The following is a 22344-nucleotide window of genomic DNA, read 5'->3' as shown; positions in this document are numbered from 1 at the left end:
AATAAATTCCCTTTTTAAAAGCCGTTCCAGTAGTAAAAGAAACATGAGAGGATGAACAAATATGCCATAGAGAGGATAGAGCAGATGTCACATTGGGTCATAAATTGTGACAGCAGCAAAAAATGACAATTATTATTTCAAGAATTTTTGGTCCATTTTTTCTTCTGCTAAATAGCATCTATTTCTTATATCCTTTTTATTCTGTAAGTTGGGGGTTCTTTAATTGGTATATAGTGATTTACCTAAGAAAAAGATAGAAGTTTCTCAATATTATGAAATGGATGTATGCAATAGATGGAAAGGATTTCAGAACAAAATTTGCACTGGAATATTTGTATTTTCAAGTCTGTATATGTGAAATGACTTGTCAATATTAATAATAAATAAATTAAGAATATTTAAAAAAAAAAAGCTGTTCCATTTCTGGTCTATTGCATTCCAGCAGCTTGCAAACTGACACACATACCAGCAGAGGACATATTAAATTCAACATATGGGATACCGCTGGTCAGGAGAAATTCAGTGGACTGAGAGATAGCTATTACATTCAAGCCCAGTGTGCTATTATAATGTTTGATGTAACATCAAGAGTTACTTACAAGAATGTGCCTAACAGGCATAGAGATCTGGTACCAGCGTGTGAAAACATCCCCCATTGTGTTGTGTGGCAACAAGGTGGATATTAAGGACAGGAAAATGAAGGCAAAACCCATTGTCTTCCACCCAAAGAAGAATGCTCAATACTATGACATTTCTACCAAAAGAAACTACAACTCTGAAAATCCCATCGTTCGGCTTGCTGGAAAACTGACTGGCAACCGTAATTTGGAGGTTGTCGCCATGCCTGCTCTTGCCCCACCGGAGGTGGTCATGGGCTCAGCTTTGGCAGCGCAGTATGAAGTTGACTTAGAGGTTGCTCGGGCAACTGCTCTGCCAGATGAGGAGAACAACCTGGGAGAAGACGAAGCTGGAGCCCATGTCAGAAGTCTAGTTTTATAGGTAACCATCCTGTGATGTCAGCGGTGCAGCGTGTTGCCACTTTATTATACAGCTAAGCAGAACATGTGCTTAACCTTTGGGATGCTGAAGGAGATGAATGGGCTGCGGAGTGAATGCGGCAGTTAAAAAGAAAATCATTTTGGGGGCATGCATATTTAGCTGTTTTGGAGCAATTGTTTCCCTTTTGAGTTTCAAATATAAGACTACTACAGTCACATCACACAGACAAAAAAAAATCAATTGGCCATGGACGTGAGAGTTTATTTCTGAACTTCCAACTAGATTCCATTGATCTGTATGTCGGTCATTGTGCTAGTACTATGCTGTTTTGATTAATGATAGTAAGTATTAAAATCAGGAAATGTGTGTCCTCTGCTTTGTTCTTTTTTTTTTTTAATGATAGTTTTAGCTATTCAAGTCTTCTTATCCTTCCATATAATTTTGATGTTGGCTTTTCCATTTCTGCAAAGGAGGCAGTTGGAAATTTTGACTGGGATTTAGTTGAATCAGTAAATATCCTTGGTTAGAGTTGACATCTCAATAATATTTAGTCTTCTAATTTATGAAAACAGAATGCCCTTCCATTTGTGTAGGTCTTCTTTGATTTCTTTTAGCAATGTTTTGTAGTTTTCCATGTACAAGTCCTTTACATCCTCGGCTAAATTTATTCCTAAGTATTTGATACATTTGACTGCTTTTCTAAATGGAATTTTTTCCTTGTTTCCTCTTCAGATTGTTCATTACTACTGTATAGAAACACTACAGATTTTCCACGTTGATCTTGTATCCTGCCATTTTGCTGAATTTGTTTATTAGGTCTAGTAGTTTTGTTGTGGAATATATATATATATATATATATGTATATGTACATTAGCTCATGCCGTCTGTCTGCTAACAGGGCAAGTTTTGCTTTTTCCTTTCTAATTTAGGTAACTTTTATTTCTTTTACTTGCCTAAAGCTCTGTATAGAACTTTCAACACAATGTTAAATGTTACAATGTGGAAACCGTGGGTATCCTTGCCTTGTTTCTATCTTAGAGGAAAAACTTTCACTCTTTCACCACTGAATGTGGTATTAGCTGTGGGTTTTTTCATATGCCCTTTATCGTGTTGAGGAAGCTTCATTCAATTCCTAGTTTTGTAAGTGTTTTCATCAAGAAGAGGTGCTGGAATTTGTCACATGCCTTTTTGTGTTATTTGAGATTATTATGTTTTCATCCTTCATTCTATTAATGTGAAATACTACATTAATTGATATTCTTATGTTGAACCATCCTGGCAAACATGAGATAAATCCCACTTGATTAAGGTGCATGATTATTTGAATATGCTGTTGGGTTCCTTTCCTAATATTTTGTTGAGGATTTTTGCATCCATATTAATGAGGAATATTGGTCTATAATTTTCTTTTCTTGTGGTATATTTATTTGGCTTTGTTATGAATTAATGTTGGCATCATAGAATAAGTTAGGAAGAATTCCCTCCTCTTCAATTATTTGAGAGTTTGAGCAGGATTGGTGTTAATTCTTCTTGGACTGCTTGATAAAATTCACCTGTGAAGCCATCTGGCTCTGAGATTTTCTTTGTGGGGAGGTTCTTGATGACTGATTCAATATCTTTGTTTGGTATTAGCCTGTTCAGATCTTCTATTTCCTCATGAGTCAGTGTAGGCAGATTGTGTGTTTCTAGGAACTTGTCCATTTCACCTAAGTTAATTAACTTGTTGGGGTAGAGTTGTTTCATAGTGTCCTCTTATAATCATTTTGTTTTGTTTGGAGTCAGTTGTAATACCCGCACTTTCATTTCTGATGTTAGTTGTTTCCATTCACTCTTTTTCTTTGTCAGTCTACCTTAAGGTTTGTAGAATTTATAGATCTTTTCAAAGAAATAACTTTAGTTTCATTTTTTCTCTATTTCAATTATCTTCACTCTGATCTTTATTATTTCCTTCCTTCTGCTCACTTTGGGTTGAGTTTGCTCTTCTTTTTCTAGAGTCTCCAGTGTTGAGGTTATGTCTCTGATTTGAGATCTTTCTTCTTTTTTAATATACACATTTAGAGCTTGTTCTCGTTTTTTAGCTGCCAGAATGCAATATACCAGAATGGAGAGACTCTGTGAATGTGAAAACCTTGTGTCTGATGCTCCTTTTATCTACCTTGTCAACAAAGGAGTAGAACATATGGAATAAAAATGAATAATAGGGGGAACAAATGTTAAAATAAATTCAGTTTGAAATGCTAGTGGTAAATGAAAGCGAGGGGTAAGGGGTATGGTATGTTATGTTTTCGTCTTCATTCACCTGAAGATATTTCCTGATTTCCCTCATAATTTCTTCTCTGATGTTTGGTTGCTTAAGACTGTGTTGTTTAATTTACACATTTTTGTGAATTTTCCAGTTCTTCTTTATTGATTCCTAGCTTCATTCCGTTGTGGTCAGAGAAGATACATTGTATAATTTCAATATATTGTAATTTATGAAGATATATGTCATGACCAAAAACATGTTCTAAACTGGCGATGACCTATGTGCACTAGATAAGAATGTATATTCTGCTGCTGGTAAGTGAACTGTTCTATATGTCTGTTAAGTCTGGCTGGTTTAGAGTATCTTTGCATGTTCTATTTCCTTATGGATCTTCTGTCAAGATGTTCTATTCATTATTGAAATTGATGTGTTACAGTCTCTTGCCATTAATGTATAATCTATTTCTCCCTTCAAAACTTTCAATATTTGCTGTAGATATTTTGGGGCTCTGCCATTAGGTGCATATATATTTATAATTGTTATGTGTTCTTATTGAATTTACCCCTTTATCACTATATAGTAACTTTCTTTGTCATTCATAACAGGTTTTGTTTTGTTTTGTCTGAATGCTGTATGGTGGGGTCACATTTCATTATTTTTCCATGTGAGTATCCCATTATTGCAGCACCATTTGTTGAATTTTTGTTTGTTTACTTCATTTGTTTTGCTTGTTCGTTTTTTAGGAACTGCATGGACCAGGAATCGAACCCTGGTCTCCCGCATGGCAGTCAAGAATTATACCACTGAACTACCCTTGTACCCCCTCATAACAGTTTTTGTTTGTTTGTTTGTTTGTTTGTTTTGTTATAGAACAGATTTTAACGTTTGGCTACATTCCACAATTTGTCATTTTTTCTTCTAGCTGCTCCAAGACACTGGAATCCAACAGAAATATCAATATAATGATTCTGCAGTCAAACTCATTTGTTAAATCCTATCTTCTCTGTTGTACTCCTCCTCTTTAAATAACATATATACATAAAAGCAATTTCAAAATACATCGCAACGGTTAGTTGCAGAACAGATTTCAGAGTTTGGTATGGTTTACAATTCCACAATTTTAGGTTCTTATTTCTAGCTGCTCTAAGGTACTCGAGGCTAAAGCATCCTTTTTTGTTGTTGTTGTTGAATAACCTCATAACAGTTTTGGACTTAAAGTCTATTTGAGCTGATATTGGTATAGCTATCTCACCTCCCTTTGGGTTATTATTTGCATGGTATATTTTTCTATCCTTTTACTTTGAAACTATTTGTGTCTTTGAATTTAAGGTGAGTCTCTTGTAAACAGCATATAGTTGCTTTTTATTTTCCTCATGGGCAAGCACCGAGAATCGAACCCAGATCTCCGGCATGGCAGGAGAGAACTCTGCTTGCTGAGCAACATGGCCCGCCCTATAGTTGCTTTTTAGAACAATCCATTCTGCTTTGTGGCAGAAATCGTGGCTAGAGATTTTAATCCATGTTCATTTAAAGTAACTACTGATAATGCAGGACTTCTGCCATTTTGCTATTTGCTCTTTATGTCTTGTTGCTTTTTTGTCCTTCAATTCTTCCTTAAATGTCCACTTTCATATTTATTTGATTTTTCGTAGTTTTGAAGTGCACCATTTTGAGTCCCTTTTCATTTCCTTCGGTACATAGTTTTCCAATTTTTTATGGTTACCATAGTGCTTAAATTTAGTGTCCTAAATCTCTAACAGTCTGGCTTCATTTGATATCAACTTAATTTCAATAGCATATACAAACATTCTTCCTATACTCCTCTGTCCCCACTCCTTTTTGTTGTACTTGTTAGAAGTCATGTCTTTATACAGTGTATATCCAAAACAATAAATTTGTCGTTAGTTTTATGCATTTGCATTTTAGAACCTGTAAGTTGTAAAAAGTGGAGTTACTTACTGAAAAATACAATATAATAATCTGGCCTTTACCAGACTGACTTTACTAGAGATCTTTCTTTCCTTATGCTGATTTGACCATCTTGTGTCCTTTCCTTTTGTTCTAGAATTCCCTTTGGCGTTGCTTGTGGTGACAAACTCCCTCAGCTTTTGCTTACCTGGGAATGTCTTTATCTTCCTCATTTTTGAAAGACAATCTCACTGAGTGTAAGTTGGAAGTTGTTTTCTTTCAGCACTTTAAACATTTTGTCCCACTGCCTTGTTGACTCCATGGTTTCTGATGAGAAATAGGAACTTAATGTTGTCGGGACTCCCTTGTACATAACATGTTGTTTATCTCTTGCAGTTTTCAGACCTCTCTTCTTGTCCTTGGCATGTGACAAATTGACTACCGTGTGTCTGGGTGTGATTTTTTTTTTTTAGTTTGTCCTTTTGGGGGGTTCATTGAGATTCTTAAATGTGTATATTCATGACTTTTATCAAATTTGTGGAGTTTTATGCCATCATTTCCTTGATTATTCCCCTTACACTTTGTCTCTTTCTTCTCCTTCTGGGATTCCCATAATGTATGCTTGATGGTCCCAAAGGAACAAGATAAAAATCCAGAAGCCATCAATGAAGAACACCAGACTTTGGGCATAACAGACAAAAACTTAAGTTTTTTTTTTTTTTAAAGAATTATATGCTTGATGGTACCCTACAGGTCTCTTAGTGTCTGTTTACTTTCTTGTTTGTTAGTTTGTTTGTTTTTGCATGGGCAGGTTCCAGTAATTGAACGCAGGCCTCTGGTATGGCAGGCAAGAACTCTGCCTGCCGAGCCACCATGGCCCACCCATGCTGTTTACTTTTATTTATTCTTTTTTCTTTCTGTTCCTTAGTCTGAGTCTGTGCTGATTTGAAAGGAAGTATGCCCCCTAGAAAAGCCATGTTTTAATCAAAATCCCATTTCATAAAGGTAGAATAATCCCTATTCAATACTGTATGTTTGAAACTGTAATCAGATCATCTCCCCAGATGATGTGATTTAGTCAAGAGTGGTTGTTAAACTGGATTAGGTGATGACATGTCTCCACCAATTATGGTGGGTCTTGATGGGTTTATTGGAGTCCTATAAAAGAGGAAACATTTTGGAGATTGGGAGATTCAGAGAGAGCAGAGAATGCTGCAGCACCACGAGGCAGAGAGTTCATGAGCCAGTGACCTTTGGAGATGAAGAAGGAAAATACCTCCAGGGGAGCTTCATGAAACCAGAAGCCAGGAGAGTAAGCTAGCAGATGACACTGTATTCACCATATGCCCTTCCAGAGAGAGAGGAACCCTGACCGTGTTCACCATGTGCTTTCTCACTTGAGAGAGAAACCCTGAACTTCATCGGCCTTCTTGAACCAAAGTATCTTTCCCTGGATGCCTTTGATTGGACATATCTATAGACTTGTTTTAATTGGGACATTTTCTCAGCCTTAGAACTGTAAACTAGCAACTTATTAAATTCCCCTTTTTAAAAGCCATTGTGTTTCTGGTATATTGCATTCTGGCAGCTGTTGTAAACTAGAACAGAGTCTCTTGATAGCATTTATTTCTTTTTGATATCCTTTAGTTTTTTCTCTATGTTTCATTTATCTCCTTGAGCATATAATTCTTCTTTAAAAAAAAACAAAACTTAAGTTTTTGTCTGTTATGCCCAAAGTCTGGTGTTCTTCATTGATGGCTTCTGGATTTTTATCTTGTTCCTTTAGATGGACCATCATTTTCTGTTTCTTTGTTTATCTTGTAATCTTTTTTTGCACACTGTATATTTTAACATTTTAATGTGTTAACTCTGGGATTTAGTCCCTAAGCTGTTCCTTAAGTTTCTATGCAACTTTGATATGACAGAGATTCCCTTGAGTGCCAGGATCTAACAAAAACAAACCAATGCAAAATATGTGTTTTACACTTTGCAGACTGGCTCTATGTTGGCAGGTGTGATCTTTCAGAGTTTAACCCTCCTTTCAAGAAGATCAGCCTGATGCAAAAGTGAAGTTCAAAATGCTAAAATAAATTTAGTTTAAATGTTAGTGATCAATGACAGCGAGGGGTAAGGGGTATGGTATGTATAACTTTTTTTTCTCTGTTATCATTTTATTTCTTTTTCTGTTATCTTTTTATTTCTTTTTCTAAATCGATGCAAATGTTCTAAGAAATGATGAATGTGCAACTAAGTGATGATATTGTGAATTACTGATTATGTATGTTTTATTTTGTTTCTTTATTTTTTTAATTAATAAATACATTTTTTTTTTAAAGTGAAGTTCAGGATCCTCATCTTCTTATCTAAGCCTGGGTCTTTGCCTGGGTTTGTGTGGCCTGGAGGCCTTAGTAATCCCCCCATTTACAGGCATCTGAGATTCCCCTCTATTCCCCAAGAAAAAGGTTCCCACCCACCCACCCATGTTCTCTATTGTACATCTTTGCCAAGGCTACCCTGACGTGGTTGATCCTACACTGCTTTAGAGGTCTGCAAGCTGCTCCTACCTGCCTGGCAAGTTCTGGGAAGGTGAGCCAGAGAAATGTTTCCTGGTTCAGTCTTTCGCGACCTTTCACCTCAGTCACTGACAGATTGGCATCGACACACAGACACCCCAGTAGGCAAACAGAGGTTACTCTGTTCCCTCCAGAACAGGGTCAGGGACCCACAATGGGAGTGCAAGCTTGCTCACCACCATGCCAGGGAGGGGCCAGCAAAGGCGCCACGTGTTTCTATTTTTAAAGCTGCACATTCTTAACTCAGTACTCGCCCATTTTCTGCAACCCTTTAACTGTTTTCCAGAATTTTGAGGAAGAGGGCTCTGTCAGTTTTTGCTAGTTGTTCAAAGATTCTTTGGGGGAAATGGTACCCTGGAGCTTCTTTCACCCCCGTCTTGTTGACTGGAAATCATATGTGTGTTTTTTTTAAGCCATTAAGTTTGTGGTGATTTTTAATGTGGCAATAGAAAACTTAAAATAGAAAAAAATAATAGAAACAAAATAAACAATAGAAAAAAATAAAATTGTTTTGTTCATTGCTATATCGCAAGCGCTTAGAAGGTCCAGCCTATAGTAGATGCTCAACAAATATTTGTTAATGAATATATTGTTCTAGAAAAGGAAAACAGAAGAGCGTGGATGGTAATGTTATAGTATGATACCAGTAGGGTATGTGTATGTGGGTGTGTCTTTGTATGTATCTGCATAGATAGAGAATATTTCTAGAAGGGCATAAAGAAACTGACAGAAGTCTGGAGAGGGAATATAGGGTATTGAGAATTCATGAAGGAGAGAGACATTCATTTCACTTTGTACTCTTCTGAACTTTCTTTTTTTCCTCTGTAAATGAATTACTTAAATACACACACATGCCAAAACAAAATAGCACCCATGACTTGAAATTCTAAAGATTTCCAGAGTAAAATCCCTTTCTCGGCACTTATTCCTTTGTTCAGTGCTCTGTCCTCTTTTAGCCTGCAAGGCCGACTCTGTCATTCACTTCCACCCAGATCCCTGCCAGAATATTTTCTGGTGGACATCTTCACTAAAGAATAGCCACCAAAGGAATGAAATATATTTTGGACTGGCATATTGTGCTTTGACTGTCTCACAAAAAGCAAGCAGGCAAATTTTGTCTCCAGACCTGTGTAAGTCAAGTCTCAAGGGCCTTTTCTAAAGTAAAATCCAAGACAAAGATATCAAGCTTTTTCCTTATTGTCATTGTGGAGCCAGACTAGCAGGCGATTCATTCTAGAAGAATTTGAATAATACAAATCACTAGTGATACAAGTCACCTATAAATAGGCTTATAAAAGTGGCCCAGATAATGGGGAACTAAGCAATTTCCATATTGGTTTGGCTGAGGTGAAAAAGCCAACTAAAATTTTGCAGGCTGAGGGCAAATGGACAGAACCTGTTACACAATGAAGAAGAGTGAGGCCGAGAGAACAGCAAACTGCTCTGGCCATGTACCTCATGCCAAAAGGAGCAACTGCCATGTTTGTCACTTTAAAAATTTTTACCCCTGCACGGGCCACGGTGGCTCAGCAGGCAGAGTTCTCGCCTGCCATACCGGAGACCTGGGTTCAATTTCTGGTGCCTGCCCATGCAAAACAACAACCACAACCACAACCACAACCACAACAACAACAAAAAAACAGCCTTTCACCCCACCCTATCATTTCATTTTAGTGGAACCATTTCAAATTTGTAGTCCCTGATCTGTTTTGAAATTAACCTATGTACAAACTTAAAATATACAAGATGCCTCTTCTTCTAGGGCTAGATAGAGGATTCCAATATAGTGAGTGGGTTGTTACTGTGAGTACATCTCACTCAGCCTCAGTAATTAGCGAGAGACTATGACCACAGCAAGACAAGGTGATTGACCTTGTTCAAAGTTCTAAAACTGGACCTGAAACACACAACCATAATTGATGTTCAATGATTAATCAACATTTGTGAATGAATGGCTAAAAATCAGTGAGCTATAAGATTATCACGTCCTCCTAGATTCTGAAATCATATCTAGTGTTCTATATGAGTGAGTGTGAGAGTGTGTGTGTCTATGGAAAACATTTCAATTCCTCACGGCTGACACAATGTGACAGTCACCTGATCGTTCAATCAAGTCAGGTCACACATCTTGTCTATATGGCCCCGAGACCATGACTTCAATTCCTGTGAAGGTCAAAAGCTGTGTTCCATCTCTTGACCAAAATAACATTCTTTCCAAGAAATGTTTGGGTATTTGATTAAATTTTATCTTTGCCATTCATTCATTCATTCTTTCTACCAACATATAATATGGAGATATAAAGAGGCATGAAAGCTGGTGGTGTCACTCAAAGTCCATGGCCCATGGGTGTGTGGGTGTGTTTTCTAATCAGGATGTTTCACTGTAGCCAAATCCTCTTAATTGGTTGGTTCCTGGAAGACAGGCATGATAGCTAATTCAAATGGGAACCTGGAAGCCCTGGGAACACAGCCTCAGACTCCCAAGTGATGAGGAAGAGGAAAGAAAAATGGGCGAGAATAACCTAACTCAACATATTTTAAACAACAAAAAATGCACATTCTCCTCACCCCCACCCACTGTCTAATAGTGCTGCCACATGTAATGACCACTTCTGTTCTAAACCTGTTCAAATCTATTTCACATCATGACCAGGTGGTTGGGAAAACTATTATTCCAGTGGAAGCTTATGTCCACATATACTATAATAATCATATTATATTGCATTACTTTAAATTATATATAGTATTATTACATATATTACTATATTACATATAATGTACTATTATATGTATATATATGATATTATACTATATATAATAGTACATTATTTTAAATAATCTATAGTTCATTTTCCTGAATCACTACAAAATAAATATTTTAGTGCCACATATGAGAAACCACAAAATGATGATCTCTTACCTTTTACATTCCTTTATAGCCACTTCTACCCATGAAATATGAAGGAAATGGAAGGGGAATAAGAAAGTTGCTTGAAACTAGAAATGTACCAGCGCTCAACTAATACCACAGCTGAGGTTTCCAAAGATGGAGAGGAAGGGTAAAGAATCCACTCATCAAATGCCCGCCAAATATTTTGGACAATCTCAACTTCAGTCACATGTTAAAATTAGGTACCATCTTGTGTGTATCAGGTTGACAAAGATTAAGTAATGTGATAATACCCAGTGCTGGTGAAGCCGAAGGAGAGACGAGTCTTGCTCCACTTTATATGGAAGAGTCAAGTGGAGTAAAATCTTTGTAGGATAATTTTAGTCCTATCAAATTAAAAATGCTTATGTCCTTTGATCTAGTAAATCCAGTTTTAGGTATTTATCCTGCCTATATGCTCAAATCTTTGCACAATGATCTTTAAATTTGAATGTTTAAAGTTGCATTGCCAGCAGTAACCAAGAACTGTGATCAACCTACACATCCACCAATGCGGGCCTAGTTAAATGAAGATATATTCAGTCAAAAAAATATTCTATGCAACAGCTAAAATGAATGTATCAGCACTAAGCATGTGGCTATGGAGAACTCACTAAAATATATCATTAGGTGGAAAAAGCAAGGTGCAGATTAGAGTATAGAGTATAATCCAATTTCTGTTAAAAAAAAAAAAAGTATAAGCACCAATATTTTTGCAAGAGCCTTTGGCAGTCATTGGCCGTGGAGGAGGGACTTCGAGGGAGGAGAGATGGTGTCTTCCTTACACCTTTGTACCATCTACTTTGCTCATCCCCACCTCTGTGTGGAAGTATTATTTTTATAACAATATTATTTAAAAAGAATCGATGAACAGATATGAGTGTTTTCTGTCTTGACCAGGGTTTGCAGCTGGAGGTAGTTGGAGAGGATGGTTTGTCCACTACGTCAGAGTTAGCATCTGGCTGGAAAGGTCCACCTCAGGCATCATGTTTAAATGCTGCTTTTTATCAGGTTTAAGTATTTAATTACAAATCATGAGTGAGGCTTTCTTTTACTACAGTCTCGCATTGAAAATGGGTGTTATTTATCTTAATTAAAGCTGTAATTTGGGTTTATCGATATATTTTGTCTTGGGTTCTGCTGAGATGTCCTGTATAAAATGGACACCCCAATGTTCTTGGCTTAGAACTGAACTGAAACAGTTTGTATCTCAGAAGACTGTACGTACTCTGTTGATACTACTGATACCCTTAGACAAAATAGATAGGAAGCACTAAGTAGCAATTATCCTAACTTAAGAGATTGCTTATTTCTTCAAAAATTAACTATTGAGTTCCTACTAGGGACACTGAGAGTTTAACAATGAACAGAACACACAAAACATAGTCCCTGCCTATGGGACAGACAATACAAAGAAATTATATATATACACACACACACACATGCACACACATTTAGATACACTACATATGTGCATACTACAAACATGTAGCACCTTTTAAAAATATAGATGTGCATTTATTCTGTTACTTTCTTTTCATGCTGCCATCTTAGAGATTTCTCACTGTGGGTGTGTATAGATTTACTGGCTTCCTTTTTTTTTTTACTTGTATACTGTATGGCAGGGTCACATTTCATTATTTTTCTATGTGAGTTTTCCATTATTGCAGCATTTTTTGTTGAACTTTTTTGTTTTTGCTTGTTTCTTTGTTTTTTGGGAAGTGCATTGACCACGAATCAAATCTGGGTCTCCCACATGGCAGGCGAGAATTCTACCACTGAACCACCCTTTGCACACTCCAACTGGCCTCCTTTTAACTCTATACAGATTTACATAGTATTACTGTAGTAGTTAGGTTCAGTGTCAACTTGGCCAGGTGAAGGTGCCTAGTTTTGTTGCTGTGGACATGAGCCAATGGCATGTGAAGCTCATCTGTTGCTGATTACATCTGCAGTCGGCTAGGAGGCATGCCTGCTGCAATCAAGGAATGATGCTTGATTTAGTTGGCTGGAAGCTTAAATGAGAGAGCTCAACATAGCACAGCCCAAGCAGCTCAGCATATCTCATCTCAGCACTTACAGCTCAGCCCAGGCCTTTGGAGATGTAGAAAGGAATCACCCCGGGGAAAGTTGTTGGAACCCAGAGGCCTGGAGAGAAGGCCAGCAGAGATCGTCCTATGCCTTCCCATGTAAGAGAGAACCTCAGTTGAGTTAGCTGCCTTTCCTCTGAAGAACTGTACGTTTTTAACTAAATAAATCCCCTTTTATTGAAAGCCAATCCATCTCTGGTGTGTTGCATTCTGGCATCTTTGGCAGACTTAAACAATTACCATACTATAGTTCTTTAACCAGACCTTTAGGGATGGACATGTGGTAGTTTGAAATCTTTTGCTATTATAAATACTGCGGTAAGAATATTCTTGTAGAAGTTCATGCCACTCTACGATTTAAAAGCAGGTATTTTAATAATAACTTTATTTTTACTTTTTAATGAATTAATCCCCAGAGGCTGTCCAAGAAATCATTAAGGTTCTCCTGTGACAGATGCAGAAATAGTGGCACAGTTTGTATAAGCAAGTTTCTACACATTTTCTTACCTGTCTCTCCCATTTAAAATGGATGGTTTTTATTTTTAATACAGTTTCATTGAGATTTATTCACACACAATTAAACCGGAAGTATACAATCACTGGCTCACAGTATCATCACATAGGTGTGCATACAACCCCATGATCAATTTTAGAACATTCTCATTACTCCAGAAAAGAAATAAAAATAAAAAAGGAAACTGAAATTCTCCCATACCCCTAAACCCCTGTTCTACTTTGCTAGCTGCCAAATGCAATATACCAGAAACAGAATGGATTTTAAAAAGGGGAATTTAATAAGTTGCTAGTTTACAGTTCTAAGGCCGTGAAAATCTCCATATTAAAGCAGGTCTATAAAAATGTCCAAACCAAGAGACATCAAGGTTACCTTCACTCAAGAAAGGCCGATGAGTTCAGTGCTTCTCTCTCAACTGGCAAAGCACGTGTCGAACATGACAACATCTGCTAGCTTTCTCTCCCGGCTTCTTGCTTCATGAAGCAACCCCCGTGGTGCTCTCTTTCTTCATCTCCAAAGGTTGCTGGCTGGTAGACTCTGAGGTTCTCTCAGCCTGGTAGCTCTGCTCAGCTTTGCTGTGACTTTCTCGTGGCTGTTGTCATTCTCTGCTCTCTCAGAATCTCTCTTTTACAGGATTCCAGTAAACTAATCAAGACCCATGTAGAATGGGTGGAGATATGTCTCCATCTAATCAAGTTGAATGCCCACAATTGATTGAGTCACACCTCTTGAGATAATCTAATCAAGTTTCCAATCTATAGTGCTGAATAGAGATTAGAAGAAATTTTTGCTCCCAAAAGCTTGATTAGGATTAATATATGGCTTTTCTAGGGTACACAAATCCTTTCAAACTGGCACACACACACCCCTATACCGACCCATAGTATTGGTGTGGTACATGCTGATGAAACAGTATTAAAATATCGTTAGTCCATAGTTTGCAATACGTACATTTTCCCCCATATACCCCTCTATTATCAACTCCTTGTAATAGTATCATACATTTGTTCTCATTCATGAAAGAACTTTTTTATATTTGTACAGTTAATCATGGGCGTTGTCCACCACAGGATTCACTGTGTCATACATTCCCATATTTTAACCTCCAACTTTCCTTCTGGTGACATACATGACTCTAAACTTCCCCTTTCCATTGCACTCACACACCTTTCTGTATTGTTAATATTCTAACAAATAACCTGCTACCATCACCTCTGTCCATTTCCAAATGTTTAAGTTCACCCTAAACAGTCTGCACATGTTAAGCAACTGCTCCCCACTGTTTAGCCTCTCCTATATCCTGGAAACCTATATTCTGTGTTTTATGTCTGTGAATTTGCATATTATAATTAATTCATATCAGTGAGATCATACAATATTTATCCTTTTGTGTCTGACTTATTTCAGTCAATATAATGTCCTCAATTCATCCATGTTGTCACGTGCTTCAGGACTCCAATCCTTCTTTCTGCTGAATAATATTATAATGGGTAGTTTTTCCAACTAAGGTAAACTGCTCCAGAATCTCATTTTTTTTCTCATTCCTGTTAGCAAGGTCTTATCAACTGGCTTTTCAATTGCAATTTCACAGGTAGTTTGACAAATAAAAAATTAGCCAAGAAGTTAAGTTGTTTGGCTCACAGAACACACTAGCAATTTTGAGTTTTAGGGTGAAAGATTCATCTCATGAATTTCCTTCCCATGTAATACATTTCCCCCCAGTTCAAATAGTTATACTGTACTGATCCTAAGTAAATCCAAATGCATTTAACTCATTACCAAATTAACTTCTATTTAATAGAGATTTGGACTGACAAGCAATTTTTGATACCTGCAGAAACAAATTAATTTGACAAATGGAGTCAAGAATCATCTTCTATCCTAAGGCAAGAAATCGAAGACCATGGCTCTGCCTTTTGACTAGAGCCACTCCACAGGTGTGGCTAATGCACAAAACTCTTACATAGCCAGAATGTAAATTTATGAACTTAAAAATACCTTAACTTTAAAAATGTTTTTTTCTAAAACACAATTCAAATACGTCTTGCTTTGGTTTGGCTTTTCTAAGAAGCAGACACTGCGTCAAGGTTTCAAGTGCAAGTAGTTTGTTTGGGAGGTGGTTCCAGGAAACACCAGTGGACAATGGGGAAGCCAGACAGCGAAGGGGAGGCAGCAGTAAAGCATTTGTTTTCAAGCAGGATACCAGCATGGGGAGGTAACCCTTAGTCCTGCTAGACACCTCTGGGGCCCAGTGCAGAGCCCACTCCTCAGTGTCCTCCCACCCAAGGGGTAGGACAACTGAGTATTGATACACCTACTGATGGAGCGATGAGGGGGCAGGATTTGCTAATGCTGCCAGAAAGCAGTATACCAGAAATGGAATGGATTTTTATCAAGGGAATTTATTATTTACCAGTTACAATTGTAAGGCTGTGAAAATGTCCAAATTAAGGCACCAACAAGAGGTTACCTTCACTCAAGGAAGGCTGAGGCCGTCCAGGACACTGCTGTCAGCTGGGAAAGCATGTGGCTAGCATCTGCTGGTTTCTTCCTTCTGGGCTCAATTGCTTTCAGCCTCTGTTTTCTTGTGGGGGGTTCCTCACTTGGTATCTGTGGGCCTTCACTTAGCTCCTCGGGGACACAACTCTGGGTTCTGGCTTGCTTAGCATCTCATGGGAAGACACATGGTGATGTCTGCTGGACTCTGCATTCCAGATGTCTGGGTCTCATTTTGGCTCTGTCGCTTCTGTTCTCCAAGCATCTGCCTTGGCTCTGAATTTTTTCCAAAGTGTTTCCTCTTTTAAAGGACTCCAGTAAGCTAATCAAGACCCACCCTGAATAGGGGGAGCCACCTCTCTGTGGAGATAATTCAATCAAAAGGGTTTCCACCATACAATATTGAATCAGAATTAACGGACATGGCTTTTCTGGGGTACATGACACTTTCAAACTAGCACAAAGGGATATACCCATTCCCTGTACTTTGAACTTATCTGGGGGATGGAGGATCTGGTGGTCAAGGAAAGCCCTCAAGCAAGGAAATGTGGGGTTGCAGCTGGAAGTCAGGCTGGGGTGCACAAAAGTGGCATGGAGGGTGCACGGGTTGTTCAGTGGTAGGATGCTTGCCTGCCATGCAGGAGACCCCGGTTTGATCCCGGCCCATACACCCCCAAAATAATAATAAAATAAAAAATAAGCATGACTGCTTAAAAAAAAAAAAGTGGTACAGTGAAGACATCTGTTGCATCTCTCTTTCTGAAACTTCTAGTTAGGATTAATTGCCTCCTTTTTCCTGACCCTTCCAGGTTTTATGCAACTACCCATGTTATTACACATCTCACAAGGCTCATGGGCCTCTCACTGTCTGGAGTTAGTCTGCAAGCCCTTGGAAAGCAGGAAGGAACAGTGCTTTCTAACCTCTCAGCACCAACGTAGATAAAGCATGGTAAGCGCTGAATAACCTGCGGCCTCCAGATCCCCCGTTCTCTCTTAAGTGCCCATTAAAAAGTACACAGAATACTGGAGGAGAAAAGGCCCCCAAAACAGTATTAAGATATACGAAAAAATTGAAATATGGACTGTAAGGTTTATATCAATGTTAAATTTCTTAAGCTTGATAACTGCACTTAAGATGGCTAAAAAAGTGAATATTCTTGTTCTTAGGAAGTGTACATGGAAGTATGGTGTTCAGGAGCATAACATATGCAACCTACTATCAAATATTAAGAAAATAGATCCATAGATGATAGCTAGATAGAATGATACAGGAAATGTAGCAAAATGTTAAAAGTTGATGGATCTGGGTATCTGAGTGTACATTGGAGTTCTTTGTATGGTTTTATATTATTTTTGCAACTGTCCTATAAAGCTTGAAGTTATCTCACAATAAAAAGTTGTTTGTTTTTATTTTTAAAAGGCAACCAGAAAATCTAGAACACAGGAGATTGTTGTTTTCAGTTTTCTGGTTATTACTTTTCTTTCCAAGTGCAAATGAAAGAAAAATTCAATTGTTGGCTTAAAAATATAATATTCTATATAAGTATATATGTCAGCTGATGATAAGTACTAAAAGAAGAAAAATATAGATGGTATATGGGATGTGCTATTTTAGATGGGGAATCAGGACAGGTTCTCTGATAGAGGCAGTAATATATACATGTGCACACACAGAAAAATGTTTTTTTACCCTTTAGTCACTCAAGTTCCAGACCCTTATTGTACATAGATAGTCACACAAGTACTAGAATATTCACTGCAGCATTGTTTATAGTAGCAAAAGACTGGGAAAATTGAGACACCCATTTATTTGAAAAACATTTGTATGACATTTGATATGTGCCAGGCACTGAAAAATTATTAACTCACTTATCTTCAACAACCAACTTATGAGAAAACTGAAACACGGAAATTAAATCATTGTGTAAGTTAATAGTGAAGAAGTGGCAGAATCAGAATTCGAACCCAGTTCTATCTGGCTCCAGAATCGGAGCTCTTGTGTCTGACTCCGTGCTGCCTCTCTAAGGTGGGACTGGTTAAATAAATTCCAGTCCTTCAGTGGAATTCCATCAAACTGCTACAAAGAATGGAGCAGTTCTATATAGACTGATTTGGAAATATCTCTAAGATACAATATTAACTAATATCAAAAAGCATGGAAAGTACAACTACAGTTTGTATACAAAATAGGAAACACATGTATATGCACTTTATTATACAAAGAATATTCCTAGAAGGATACACCCAAAACAGGGAGGGGCACTTTTGTGGAGAAGAACTGGAAAACAGAGAAAAATTTTTCATGAACTATCTCCCGGTATTTTAATTGTTTAACATGTCTGTGTACTACCTATCTTATCAATATAACTTTGAAAAAAATAGAGAGGAAGATAACTCCTTTCAACAGAGCAAAAGAAAATGTCATCTGAATTTCTCAGAACTTTAGTTGAGTTTATGATTCAAGCTCAAAGTGAAAGACAAGGTTTAAATACTGATATAGTAAAGGTAGCAAAATTGGTGGATCTGGGTATCTGCAGAGGTGGGTGGGGAGACTTTAGAGTTCTCTTTATGGGGCTTGTTTTAATTTAGTAACTGTAAGTTTGAAATTATTTCAAAATAAAATGTTTAAAAAATGTAAATAAAAACAAATCAGGTAGTGTGATTCCTCTTTGTTCTTTAAGAAGATTTTTTAAATTAATTTTTAATTAAAAAAAATATGACAAGAAACACCCAAACATTTTTAACATATGATCATTATGTTCTACATATATAATCAGTAATTCATATCATCATACAGTTGCATATTCATCATCACGATCATTTCTTAGAATATTTGCATAAATTTAGAAAAAGAAATAAAAAGACAACAGAAAAAAATTCATACATACCATACCCCTTACCCCTCCCTTTCATTGATCACTAGCATTTCAATCTAAGTTTATTTTAACATTTGTTCCCCCTATTATTTATTTTTATTCCATATGTTCTACTGGTTTGTTGACAAGGCAGATAAAAGGAGCATCAGACACAAGGTTTTCACAATCACACAGTCACATTGTGAAAGCTGTATCATATACAATCACCTTCAAGAAACATGGCTATTGGAACACAGCTCTACATTTTCAGGCAGTTCCCTCCAGTCCCTTTGTTCTAGTTTGCTAGCTGCCAGAATGCAATATACCAGAAACGGAATGGCTTTTAAAAGGGAGAATTTAATGAGTTGCTAGTTTACAGTTCTAAGGCCAAGAGAATGTCCCAATTAAAGCAAGTCTATAGAAATGTCCAATCTAAGGCATCCAGGGAAAGATACCTTGGTTCAAGAAAGCCGATGAAGTTCAGGATTTCTCTCTCAAGTGAGAGGGCACATGGCGAACACAGTCAGGGCTTCTCTCTCTCAGCTGGAAGGAAACATGGCGAAGACGGCATCATCTGCTAGCTTTCTCTCTTGGTTTCCTGCTTCATGAAGCTCCCTGGGAGGCATTTTCCTTCTTCATCTCCAAAGGTCTCTAGCTGTTGGACTCTCTGCTTCATTGTGCTGCTCTCTCTGAATCTCTCCCTCCAAAATGTTTCCTCTTTTATAGGACTCCAGTAAACCAATCTAGACCCACCCAAATGGGTGGAGACATGTCGTCACCTAATCCAGTTTAACAATCACTCGACTAAATCACATCATTCAGGGAGATGATCCAATCACAGTTTCAAACATACAATATTGTACAGGAATTATTCTACCTTTATGAAATGGGATTTTGATTAAAACATGACTTTTCTAGGGGGCATACTTTCTTTCAAACCAGCACACTCTCCATTACATCTTTTTTTTTTTTAATTAAAAAAAATTTTTTTAAATACCAAAAAAACACCAAACAAATGCAAACATTCCTATTTTGGTCATTCCATTCTACATATATAATTAGTAATTCACAATATCATCACATAGTTGCATATTCATCATCATGATCATTTCTTGGAACATTTGCATCTATTCAGACAAAGAAATAAAATGAAAACAGAAAAAAAACTTATACTATACTCCTTACCCCTTTCTTTCACTGATCACTAGCATTTCAAACTAAATTTATTTTAACATTTGTTCTCATTATTTATTTTTATTCCATATGGTCTACTTGTCTGTTGACAAGGTAGATAAAAGGAGCATCAGACACAAGGTTTTCACTATTAGTCACACTGTGAAAGCTATATCATTATACAATCATCTTCAAGAAACATGGCTACTGGAACACAGCTCTACATTTTCAGGCAGTTCCCTCCAGCCTCTCCACTACATCTTGATTAACAAGGTGATATCTATTTATTGCATAAGAATAACCTCCAGGATAACCTTTCGACTCTGTTTGGAATCTCTCAGACATTGACACTTTGTCTCGTTTCACTCTTCCCCCTTTTGGTCGAGAGGTTTTCTCAATCTCTTCTTGCTGAGTCAGCTCATTCTAGGGTTTTACTCAATCCCTTGATGCTGAGTCTCAGCTCATTCCAGGATTTCTGTCCCAAGAAGGTCCACACTCCTGGGAATCATGTCCCATGTAGACAGGGGGAGGGCAGTGAGTTTGCTTGTTGTGTTGGCTGGAGAGAGAAGCCACATCTGAGCAACAAAAGAGGTTCTCTTGGGGGTGACTCTTAGGCCTAATTTTAAGTAGACTTGACCTATCCTTTGTGGGGTTAAGTTTCATATGAATAAACCACAAGATTGGGGGCTCAGCCTATAGCTTTGGTTGTCCGCACTGCTTGAGACAATATCAAGAATTCAACTTGGGAAAGTTGAATTTCCCCCTTTCTCACCATTCCCCAAAGGGGACTTTGCAAATACTTTTTTATTCACTGTTCAAATCACTCTGGGATTCATCGGGGCATCACTCTGGACAAACCAACAAAATCTCATGTCCTACTCAAGGTTCCATGTACTTATGGTGTTCAATTAAGCTGTCTATATAAGTTATATTAGGAAATGCACTAGTCAAAATATAACTTTTGTACCAAATAAACATTTCTTGCTTTAATCTCACACATAAGTTGAAATTTTAAAATATTAATTACCATTTATTTTCAGCACCCTGCAGTAATGACATTCCTTTGTTCTTCCTCATGCAAAAACAATTTTTTAAATTTGTACATTTAGTCACTATTATTATACACTCTAGGTATTCCTAGATTATACCATCTCAGTCTTTATCATTAAGAAGATGTTTTGGTGAACAGCCTGGTATTACATATTTGAATGTGGTTAAAACGGGAAATTTTAGATTGTAAATATGTTACTAGGATAAAAATTAAAAAAAAACAAACAAACATAAGACTGTGCAACAGAAACAGTGAATCTTAATGTAAACCATGGACTATAGTTAATAGTACAATTACTAAAATGTTCTTTCATGAGTTGTAACAAATATACCACATTTATGGAAGGTGTTAATAATAGGGTGGCACATGGGAACTCTGTATTTTATGCATGAATTTTCCATAAACCTACAACTTCTCTAATAAAAAAAAGGATAATTGAAAAATGCTTTGGATAGTCTAAGACTTTTTCTTTTCCATATATATTTTAGAATCAGCTTGTCAATTTCTATGAAAAAAAACGTTTCTTTTAACATTTTTTATTGTAAAATATATCAAAGCAAGGAAAGAAAAAAGTAATAATTTTCAAAGCACACTTCAACAAGCAGTTACAGAACAGATCCCAGAGTTTGTCATGGGCTACTGTTCCACCATTTCAGATTTTTCCTTCTAGCTGCCTTGTAACACTGGAAGCTAGAAGGAATATTAATATAATGACTCAGCAGTTAAAACTCTTCTGCCAAATTCTTGCCTCTCTTATACTTACTCCTTCTCCTTTGATCCTTCTCCCAATCTATAGCGATCTTTGGGCAATGCCCATTCTGACTTTTACATATTGAGTAGGTGTGTCTACACTTAAAGTTGATAATCTTGGATAAGTTGGTCCCTCTGGGTGTCAGGACCCATCTGATACAGAAACCCTCTGGGAATTACAGGTTCCAGGAAAGCAAACAGTGCATGAAACCCCTATTGAGTCTCACTCAAGCCCTAAGTGTTCTCAAGAGTCAACAGGAGTGATATTGATCGGGGTCTAGCAAACCAGGGCAATCAGCTCTATCTAACTGAAACTTGCACAAGAGCAGTCTCCAGAACAGTCTCTGGACGCCTGGCTACCGTCGCCTTATTTTATTATACCTTTCCTCATCTCCTTGCTTTAGAAGGCACTGTAGATCCCATGGCACCAGGACCAAAGTCATCCCTGGAGCTATGTCCCACAGCATAGCTCATCCCTGAATGTCATGTCCCACGCAGGACAGAGGGCGATGAATTTCCTTGCAGAGTTGGACCTAGAGAGAGAGAGGCAACACCCAAGCAACTAAGAGGTTTCCTGGAAGCAGTTCCTATGCCTCAAAACAGGCAGTCTTAGCTTCTCCCTCACAGAAACAAGCCTCACAAGGACAAGTCCGCAAACCATGGGTCTGGCTCATTTTTGGGGGGCATTTCCAATGATCCTGCTGCTGTTTTTTAATGGGATTATCCTGAATCTATACATAATTTAGGGAGACATGCCATCT

General features: G+C 37.4%; 1 long non-coding RNA gene and 1 pseudogene across 3 annotated transcripts in view; both read left to right on the top strand.

The window, feature by feature from the left end:
- LOC143659429 (uncharacterized) overlaps positions 1-22344 on the top strand; it is a 42760-nt gene that overhangs the window by 5216 nt on the left and 15200 nt on the right. For 2 of the 3 annotated variants that reach the window (XR_013163529.1, XR_013163528.1), the window contains exon 2: positions 16564-16703. This is a non-coding gene — a long non-coding RNA (uncharacterized LOC143659429). Of the gene's footprint in view, positions 1-15094; positions 15196-16563; positions 16704-22344 lie in introns of those variants that run through there. The other variant, XR_013163530.1, reaches the window with a different exon arrangement.
- LOC143660286 (GTP-binding nuclear protein Ran-like) lies at positions 474-1216 on the top strand (annotated as a pseudogene).

This window comes from Tamandua tetradactyla, chromosome 16 (genome assembly GCF_023851605.1).
Source record: "Tamandua tetradactyla isolate mTamTet1 chromosome 16, mTamTet1.pri, whole genome shotgun sequence".
Taxonomy (NCBI): Eukaryota; Metazoa; Chordata; class Mammalia; order Pilosa; family Myrmecophagidae; genus Tamandua; species Tamandua tetradactyla.
Note: the sequence above shows the minus strand (reverse complement) of the source record. Positions and strands in the feature narration are given on the sequence as shown.